This window comes from Galeopterus variegatus, unplaced genomic scaffold, assembly GCF_000696425.1.
Source record: "Galeopterus variegatus unplaced genomic scaffold, G_variegatus-3.0.2 Scaffold257, whole genome shotgun sequence".
Classification (NCBI taxonomy): domain Eukaryota; kingdom Metazoa; phylum Chordata; class Mammalia; order Dermoptera; family Cynocephalidae; genus Galeopterus; species Galeopterus variegatus.
The window spans coordinates 584,203-595,021 of NW_007726368.1; the positions used below are offsets into that span (position 1 = coordinate 584,203).

Here is a 10,819-nt window from a genome sequence, read left to right on the forward strand (position 1 = left end):
TGGGATGTGAACCAGATCATCTGGTCCCCAGTCTGAGCTCTAAGCTGTTATACCACCAGCCTGTCAAGAATAGGAACCAAGGCTGAAGAAACTATCTTAAATCAACCCAGTGACATGTTTGGATGAAATCAGTTAGAATATACCATAAAGAATACAAATCATAAGCAAATTATGAAAATTTTGTGCACACTTTTTACCTATGACTATGATTGGCCTTTTGAGTTTATTTTGAGAAAAATAAAGAAAGTAAAGGATTAGGAAAATGCTATGTCTAGCCAATTTTAATTGTGTGATTGCCCTGCAATGAGAAGAAGATGCAAAAGTATTCTCAATTGTCCCACTAATATATTGTGATCCGAAGTATTAGTGTGTGCTTAATTCATACCTGATAAATATTTTTATTACGCACTAAAAGATAAAAAAAAGGCAAATGCATAACATGAAAATTATAAAAGAATGCAACTAATTCTTTACCAATCTTTCTGCCACAAAATGAAAAAATTTTTAAAAATAGAAGCTGCATGATCCCTAGAACCAAATCCTAATGATCTAACTTACTGGTAAATACGTGCATATATATTTGTATGTACATTGATTATAGTCAATCAATTCATAAGATGTACTGTGAAGCATTCATTAAAATAAGTATATAAGCTGGCTGGTTAGCTCAGTTGGTTAGAGCATGATTGAACCAAAGTCCAGGGTTCAATCCCTGTACCAGCCAGTCTAAATAAGTAAATAAAAAATATAAAATGTACTGACAGTTTCCTCAAGCAAGTTTTACCTAGAACAAACATCTTTACCAATTAATTCCTAGTAAATGTTTATATCTGTGTTTTATAAATTGAAACAGAAATGCAAGCTCCAAGAGAATAAGAACTTGTTTTATTCACCACATTATCCTGAGTCTCCAGGGCCATGTCTAGAATCTATATGGTGCTCAAAAGATATTCACTGAATGGATTAATGAATTTAGAGTACAGTCCACTACTAAACTGACCTTTAAGACAAACTATTAAACCATTCCAGGACTTTCCTCTATGTTTTATTCATCATCTGAATATTTACAGAACACCTGTGTAAAACCTCGTGAGCTATACAAATAAACCTTGCGCAAAGTCTTTTGAAAGTCCTGAAGAACAATCTACTTGGGGAAACAAATCAAGTCAAACAATGTGAGAGTCTACGGTAATATCAAGTATTCTTGTCCCCTTCCTCTTTCATGATGTCCTCCCACCAAGTCACGCCTCCAAAAATAGCAATCCACATAAAAATAATGTGCTTGCTATGCAAACAGCACACATTCCTCCCATCAGATTGCTGCTATTAAGTCCTTCCCATGTATATATTTTGGCCACCAGGAAGTTTAAATTCTGATTCAAGAAGCTAGTACAAGCATCATATGGGGAAAGGGCTGATTTTCATAGAACGGTCATAGGGACAGGGCAGAGAGACATTCCACTGAGATGGCTCCTGGTTTGAAGCTATTGCCTGAAAGAAAAGCTCCTAAGCCCCTTGTCTCTTGCTTCAACCCAAGAAATGCTACCTTTACCTGTGTTACAAGGCTCAGCTGAAAGGGGATGACATGAAAACATGGTGGGTCAGCTGTGCCCAAGGCCATGACTTTCTTACACCTATTTAGGAGCATGAAGGAAAAGCACAGGTAGTGACAGTGGTCCAGGCCTGGAAAAAAGCCCCAGGGTCTCAACCCAGGGACTTCAGTCAGGGCACCAAAACCCTCAGTTACTCTAATCACAGAACAGTTCTGATAAGAGCATTTCTTCCTACTTCACAATGGTATTAAAATGCTCAAATGAGACCTATATGTAAAAACACTCTGAAATTTTTAGGATACCATTTAAAGTAAATTATTTTTTAATTCTTCCATCTTTGGTAGGTAGCACATTAACCCATTTCTTCAAATTAATACATACAAGATTATTTTTGTATAGGGCTTTTGAATTTACAATAAGCCATTGCAAATCATATCTTATTTATCCTTGCAGCAATAAAAGGTAGTGAGAACGCAGCAGATCCTGCTATTTAAAATAAGGAAATAAAGTGAGCCTTGCTCAAAATCAAATGCATCTCTGGTCATCTGCCTTCTAATGTCCGGCACTTCCTCTTACTGTGCTCTGCCTGTCTCACAAGGCAAAACAAACAGCCTTACTGGGAATGTAAGTGCAGTCTAATGCTTGCCACCCACGCAGCTCCCCGCAGGCACTGTCAGGGAGGAAGGCAGAACCAGGACACGTGGGACAGCATAAACCCTGACACTAACTCGGCCTAAAATCTGATCCAGCACTGCCAAGAAGCTCTAACCTAGATGTTTCAGACTAATAAAGGAGAACATCTTACTGTCAACTTTTTTGTACTAACACTGTCAAGTTATGACAAAGTATAAAGGAGGCTTTATTACAGCATGATTTTATAATTGTGCATGAAATGACAGTTATCACATTCTGTGAAACAAGGAGCCAAAAACTGAGAAGCAATGACCTGGTCTTAAATCCAAGACACAAAATATTACACTAGATAAAGGTATCCACGTGTGTATAAAGATAGCAGAGAACATTCCAGAAAGAAACATTTAATCAAGTGAGTTGAGAATGGGTCACCTTGATACACCAGATGGTTCTTGTGTAAGCATGTTTCATGCAAAGTTAGCCATTTAAAATCTCAAAGCACAGAGAGAAACCAGAATAAATTAGCTGAAAAGAAACTGCTGCAGGCCTAAATGGTTAGCAGAATGCTTTTGAGCTAAGAAAGAACTAAAATCTAAAACAGAATTGACCCCAGATCCATTTAAAAGCATAAAACTTAAAATTCTAACAACCTGTCTTGAAAAAGGGACCTATACATTATTTTCAAAAGGTGATGCATAGATATTTGCTTCATGTGAACATGATAATGCTCAGTTTAATCACAAAGTAATAATTATTTTTGAAATGTAGTTGAAATATTTTCAGGGCTGGCCGACTAGCTCCCTTGGTAGACCGTGGTGTTGATAACACCAAGGTCAACGGTTCAAATCCCCGAACTGGCCAGCCGCAAAAAAAAAAGAATTATTTTCAAGTCCACAGAAGCCCAATGTTGATTAACAAGAATGTAAACAGAGTAAAATACAAGGGATTTAAATTACTTTTCTATCCAGTATGCAATTCACTTAAAAGAGAATAAGCCTTGTGACAACCATAGAATCAATGATAAAATTTTATGGGATCATGTTATAAAACAGGAACACCGGAAGAGCTTCCTATCCAGAATGATCATCACATCTTGGTGGAAAAGGCGAGTTTTCCTGCAATGATTCAGTTGCTCTCAAGCCACACCAAACGCTCAGATGATGTCTAGCCTCTGTCTTCTCATGTCTTAACAATGCCTAGCCTCTGTCTTCTCATCAATAAACTGAGAAGAACGCTACCTCCTTGAGGACTGCTGGAGGGCATAAAACACTGCAAAAAATAATTTTTAAAAGTATATTCACTAAAGAAAGCAAAAGAAATAATACTGCCTTCTCTCATTTTTTTGAACTACTGGAGACAGAACAAAACGACAAAAATACCAAAATGCAATCTACTCAAAAGGCATTTCCTGAGAACCTAAAACATGCTCATCACTGTACCTACGGAGCACTGAACAAAATCAAAATGTGCAGATCCTTCTTTGTGTCCTCGGCATAAAACATGGTGCCTAGCAGGTAGCAGATGCTCAGGAAACCTAAGTTGAGCAAATCCTTTGAGATGGGAATCCTGTTCTCAAGGCCATCATGTCATCATGTTGAGAAGGGCATATCTCAGACAAAACACACTCCCTTCTACTTGAGCATGGACTGTGTCTACAGTATTTGTTTTAATATAAACACAGATGACATTCTGGAAATTCTTGAAAAATAAAACAAAGAAGCCATTCTATAAAGAGTATCTTGGGATACTGTGGAAAAGTCATCAAGGTTCTCCATTCTAATCCCAGTATAATTTCCCCTGCCAACCCAGTATCACAGAATAGAACCGCCGTTCTCAACTACCGTGTATCAACACACTCATGCACTTGGGCCAAATAATGTTACCAATACTGAAGCACCATATTTTTTAGTGATTATATTTTTTTAAATAAGAGGTGTCCACTTAACACCCCATTAGGATGGCTACTATAAAACAACAAAAACGAAAACAAAAACAAAATAGAAAGTAACAAGCATCAGTGGAAAGTAACAAGCATCAGTGAGCATGTGGAGAAATTAAAATCGGTGTGTATTTGAGGGTAAGAATTAAAATGGTGTAGCTGCTACAGAAAATAATATGAAGATTCCTCAAAAAATTAAACATAGAATCACCAGATGAGTCAGCAATTCCACTTCTAGGTATGTACCCTAGAGAACTGAGAGTAAGATCGCAGACATATTTCTACACCCCTGTGCATGCATCATTATTCACAATAGTCTAAATGAAGAGGCAATCCAAGTGTCCATCAATAGATAAATAAAATGTGGTATATACACACCACACACACACACACAGCATATTATTTAGCCTTAAAAAGAAAAGACATTCTGACATGTACTATAATGTGGATGAACCTTGAAGACATTATGCCAAGTGAAATAAGCCAGTCAGAAAAAGACAAACATTACATCACTCCACTTACACAAGGTACCTGGAGTAATCAAACTTACTGAGACAGAAAGTAGATGGGGTTTCCCGAAGCTGAGGGGTGAGGAAGTTACTACATAATGGGTAGAGTTACAGTTTTGCAAGATGAAGAGTTCTGGAGATATAGGTGGTTGCAGGACAATGTGAATGTACTTAATGCCAGTGAACTGTACACTTCAAAAAAGTTAAGATGGTAAATTTTATGTCATGTATATTTTACCACAATTTTAAAAAATATACCAATGGGTCGCTTAAGCTTAGAAAACCTAAGAGAGAGAGAGAGAGAGAGAGAGAGAGAGAGAGAGGCATGCATGTATTACCTCTTCAAAAATTATATTGTAAAAAAATGCAGAATGTCTTCAAGATTATTCCTATAAATCTGTCACTTTAATTCACTGCATTCCAATGTGATTTCTTGAGTATGGGTAAAAGGGTAGCATTTCCTTCAGGGTGTCTAAAGCTGCACATACCCCACAGCCATAAATATTTCAAAAAAAGTTTAGTTAATAGCTGGGGCAATTTTGAAAGACTGTTTTGCTTAGATGTAGTAATTTTAAAGTTTCTACCAATTTGGGGTTGTCAGATAAAATACAGGATGACTGATAAACTTAAATCTCAGAAACAACTAACAAATATTTAGTATAAGTGTGGGGATCCCATGGGCACCCTACAGGAGACACTCCCTAGCAATATGGCGCCCTTCCGGGTTCTTCTCAGCTGTAAGCGATCCCGCCAGCGCCAAAAGATCCCGCTGGCACAAGAATCCAACCTGTCACAAATCGAGACACACCCCGGAAGGGTGTGGTATGAGCTGAACTTCCCCCATCCAATCCCGTCCAATCAGCTACCGCCCCGTCCACTTCCTACCCAGTCCCAGAACGCGGTTCTCTAGACGCGCAGTCTTTAAATAAATGGGACTTCTCTGGTCAACCGTCAGACCGGGTCTCGCTGCCTTTCTTTCATTTTGGTGCAGAAACCCGGGAGGAGTTCGCCCCTCTCTTATTTCGGGGTACTCCTTCCTCGGACTCCTCTCCGTCTCCCCGGACTGACGGTCCGCCCTCGTCCGCCCTCGTCCATTTTCTCCGGCGCTGACTCCCTTTCACTCACCACCGGCTCATCTGTAGGTAAGCCCCCCGTGCCCAGACGGCCCCTCCGCGCCGTGCTCGGGACTCGCACCCAGGCGCGGAGCCCAGCCGCACGCTGGGAACGGGAGACACAAAAGAGGCGCCCCAGGGGTGGGCCCTGGGCCTCGCCCCCTCCCCACCAGGCTGTGGCCTCCTGCCGCCCGCCCCCTCAGCCCCTGCTCCGCCTGTGCGCATGAGCAGAGGCGCCTCCCTTGAAAAGAAGACGGGAAGAGAGGGCAGGCAGCTCGGGCGGCGTGTTCTCCCTTCCTCTGCCGTCCCCACGGCTGCAAGGACCGGACATGTGGCTGCTCCAGGTGTTCGCTTTCAGTTTCTTAGCCCTGTGCGGAGCCCAAGTGCGTGCCCAAGAACCCGAGTTCAGCTACGGCTGCGCTGAAAGCAGCTGCTACCCCGCCACAGGCGACCTTCTCATCGGCCGGGCACAGAAGCTCTCGGTGACCTCGACGTGCGGACTGCACAAGCCCGAGCCCTACTGTATCGTCAGCCATCTGCAGGAGGACAAAAGGTGCTTCATATGCAATTCCCAAGATCCTTATCATGAGACCCTCAATCCTGACAGCCATCTCATTGAAAATGTGAAGTGTCCGGAGGTGGAGCGGAGGCTGCAAGGGATCATTGACCAAATCCAAGATGTCCTCAGGGATGGCAAGGAGATCAAGTGGCCGAATGCCCTGTATCCAGACCTCCACATGCCCTTTGCGCCATCCTGGTCTCTGCACTGGGCCTACAGAGACGGACACCTGGGCAACCTGCCAGTTAGCCTGTTGGTAGAAGGAGACATCATAGCTCTGAGGCCTGGCCAGGAATCGTTCACCTCTTTGAGGGGGATCAAGGATGATGAGCACATTGTCTTGGAGCCGGAAGACCTGTTCCCCCCTTTCTCTCCACCCCCCTCGCCCCGGGGAGAGGTGAAGAAAGGGCCACAGAACCCCCAGCAGCACCGGCTCTTCCGTGTCCTTGAGACCCCTGTCATTGACAACATCAGATGGTGCCTGGACATGGCCCTGTCCCGCCCAGTTACCGCTCTGGACAATGAGAGGTTCACAGTGCAGTCCGTGAAGCTGCACTACGCAGTACCCATTGTCCTGGCCAGCTTCCTCATCACCAATGCCCTGCGCTTCATGTTCAATGCCCCTGGGGTCACTTTCTGGCAGTACACGCTCCTCCAGCTGCAGGTGAACGGTGTCCTGCCCATCCTCCCCCTGCTCTTTCCAGTCCTCTGGGTGCTGGCAACTGCCTGTGGAGAAGCCCGTGTCCTGGCCCAGATGAGCAAGGCCTCGCCCAGCTCCCTGCTGGCCAAGTTCTCAGAGGATACTCTCAGCAGCTACACAGAAGCTGTCTCCTCTCAGGAAATGCTACGCTGTATTTGGGGCCACTTCCTGAGGGTGATCAAGGGGACGTCACCAACGCTGAGCCATAGTTCCAGCCTGCTGCACAGTTTAGGCTCTGTCACGGTCCTATGCTGCATAGACAAACAGGGGATCCTTTCATGGCCAAATCCCAGCCCAGAGACTGTGCTGTTCTTCAGTGGGAAGGTGGAGCCCCCTCACAGCAGCCATGAGGACCTCACAGGTGACCTATCCACTCGTTCCTTCTGCCATGCTGAGCCCCATGAACGAGATGCCCTCCTGGCTGGCTCCCTGAACAACCCCCCGCACATTTCCAACGAGCAGGAGCGTAGTGACTGGCCTGGTGATGGCCCCAAGGCCCCTGAGCCTTACTCTCACCACAAAGTGCATGGCCACAGCAAGCACCCGTCTGGCTCCAACATGAGCTTCAGCAGGGACACTGAAGGTGGTGAAGATGAGCCCAGCAAGACACAGCCAGGGATGGAGGGCGAACCCTATGAAGCGGAGGACTTTGTGTGTGACTACCACTTGGAGATGCTGAGCCTGTCCCAGGACCAGCAGAATCCCTCCTGCATCCAGTTCGATGACTCCAACTGGCAGCTGCACCTCACCTCCCTCAAGCCCCTAGGCCTCAACGTGCTGCTGAACCTGTGCAATGCCAGCGTCACCAAGTGCCTATGCCGGTTCTCAGACCACCTGTGCAACATCGCCCTGCAGGAGAGCCACAGCGCCGTGCTGCCGGTGCACGTGCCCTGGGGCCTCTGTGAACTCGCCCGCCTCATCAGCTTCACTCCTGGCACCAAGGATCTCTTCAAACAAGAGAACCACCTTGCGCTGTACCGCCTCCCCAGCGCTGAGACAGTGAAGGAGACCTCACTAGGGCATCTCTCCTGCGTCACCAAGCGATGCCCTCCCCTCAGCCACATGATCAGCCTATTCATCAAGGACACCACGACCAGCACAGAGCAGATGCTGTCCCATGGCACAGCCGACGTGGTCTTGGAGGCCTGCACAGACTTCTGGGATGGAGCTGACATCTGCCCTCTTTCTGGTTCCGACGGAAAGAAAGTGCTGGATTTCTACCAGCAAGCCTGCCTGTCGGGTTATTGCTCCGCCTTCACCTACAAGCCCATGAACTGCGCCCTGTCCTCTCAGCTCAATGGCAAGTGCATCGAGCTTGTGCAGGTGCCCGGCCAGAGCAGCATGTTCACCATGTGCGAGCTTCCCAGCACTGTCTCCATTAAGCAGAACACCAGCCGCAACAGCTGGAGCTCTGACAAAGGGATCGGGGAGGTGCTGGAGAAGGGAGACTGCATGCAGGCCCTAAGTGGCCAGATCTTCATGGGCATGGTGTCCTCCCAGTACCAGGCCCGGCTGGACACTGTACGCCTTATTGATGGGCTGGTCAATGCCTGCATCCGCTTTGTCTACTTCTCTTTGGAGGATGAGCTCAAAAGCAAGGTGTTTGCAGAAAAGATGGGCCTGGAGACAGGCTGGAACTGCCATATCTCCCTCACGCCCAGTGGTGACATGCCTGGCTCTGAGATCCCCCCTTCCAGCCCCAGCCATGCAGGCTCCCTGCATGATGAGCTGAATCAGGTGTCCCGAGATGATGTGGAAGGGCTTCTCCTCATGGAGGAGGAGGGTCATTCGGACCTTATCAGCTTCCAGCCTACAGACAGCAACATCCCCAGCTTCCTGGAGGATTGCAACCGGGCTAAGCTGCCTTGGGGTATCCACCAGGTACGGCCCCACCTGCAGAACATTGACAACATACCATATTCCATGGAGTATGACATTCTAATTTGCTATGAGCCACAGCTACCTGACCACTGGGAAAAAGCCGTTGTCATGGTGCAGCGACCTGGAAAGATTCCAACCAGCAGCCAATGTGGTAATATTGTTCCCAATGATGACAACCAGGTGGTGTCCTTATCACCAGGCTCAAGGTATGTTGTACTTTCTCGCCCGGTGTGCTTTGAGAAGGGCATGAACTACACGGTGAGGTTAGAGCTGCCCCAGTACACCTCCTCTGATAGTGATGTGGAAAACCCCTACATGCTCATTGACTCGCTCGTTCTCATGCCGTACTGTAAATCACTGGACATCTTCACCGTGGGAGGCTCAGGAGATGGGGTGGTCACCAACAGTGCCTGGGAAACCTTTCAGAGATACCGATGTCTGGAGAACAGCAGAAGCGTTGTGAAAACGCCAATGACAGATGTTTGCAGAAATATAATCTTTAGTATTTCTGCCCTGTTACACCAGACAGGCCTGGCTTGTGAATGTGACCCTCAGGTTTCATTAAGTTCTGTGTGTGACCCCAACGGAGGCCAGTGCCAGTGCCGGCCGAACGTGATTGGAAGAACCTGCACCAGGTGTGCACCTGGAACCTTCGGCTTTGGCCCCGGTGGATGCAAACCTTGTGAGTGCAATCTGCAAGGAGCTGTCAATGCCTTCTGCAATCCTATCACTGGCCAGTGTCACTGTTTCCAGGGGGTGTATGCTCGGCAGTGTGACTGGTGTTTACCTGGGTACTGGGGCTTTCCGAGTTGCCAGCCCTGCCAGTGCAATGGCCATGCTGATGACTGTGACTCAGTGACAAGGGAGTGCTTGAGCTGCCAGGACTATACCACAGGTCACAACTGTGAAAGGTGCTTGGCTGGTTACTACAACTTGAATTTATCAAGAACTCAGATATTCCGGGCGCCTTGGATAGCATTACCAAGTATTTCCAGATGTCTCTTGAGGCAGAAGAGAAGGTAAATGCCTCCTAAACACCTGGAGGTTAAGTTCCCATCCTACTTTCTTTCTCTTCCGCTCTCCCTTCTTCCTGCCTACCGCTCTTGTACTTCCTTCTTCCGGGCCCAGGACCCCCGCCGACAAAACCTAGCGCTAGGTTCCTTCGGCTCCGGGCCGTTGCCCGAGAAGGTAAGGTCTGGGTGACGACCCACACCTTCCTTCTCTCCCGGTTCATTCACGAACCTCCGGAGACTGGTGCAGCTCATTGGGGACACCCTCTGGGTCTCGCCTTTCTCCTCCAGCCGAAGGACTCACCTCTGATTCTCCTCTGGTTCCTCTCCTCTAATGGTTCCTCTCCTCTAATGGGAACTTCCTCCTACAATGCCTCCTAAATAATCTCACCACTTTACACTCTTACTAAACTTTCTCTGGAACTCCACCTCGATTGGATTCGCCTCTTACCCTTAGCCCTATTCAGACTCAGAGCTCTTCCAAGAAAGCCCACAAACCTTTCTGCTTTTGAAGTTATGTATGGTAGACCTCCACTACCTCTGGGAATTACCCCCAGCCAGGGGTCCATACCCTCCAATTTAGCCATACCCCTACTTTCCCATCTTCGCGCTGAGCTTTAGAAGTACCAAGACTGGCTACTCCCTGACCCAACTTCCTCACAAAACATCCTTACATCCAGGGGATTTAGTTTACCTCCCCTGAACCACGGGATCCTCTAGCCCCCAAATGGGAGGGCCCATACCCAATCATTCTATGCACTCCCACCGCTGCCAAAATTGCACTAAAAATCTCTAACCAAGCTTCTAACCAGCTTTGGCTTAGAAACTACCAGCTACTGGCCACAGAGGACCCTCTCCTGCTCTTCAACGGAACAGTTGACGCGCTGTTAGGAGAAGGATCTACACCACCGATGGTCTCTGTT

At 46.8% G+C, this 10,819-nt stretch overlaps 1 pseudogene across 1 annotated transcript; it reads left to right on the plus strand.

The window, feature by feature from the left end:
• The first annotated feature begins 6,075 nt into the window (after positions 1–6,075).
• On the plus strand, positions 6,076–9,909 carry LOC103585619 (annotated as a pseudogene). Its single transcript, XR_550087.1, has one exon. The product of XR_550087.1 is annotated as an uncharacterized protein KIAA0195 pseudogene (transcript).
• Positions 9,910–10,819: the final 910 nt, after the last annotated feature.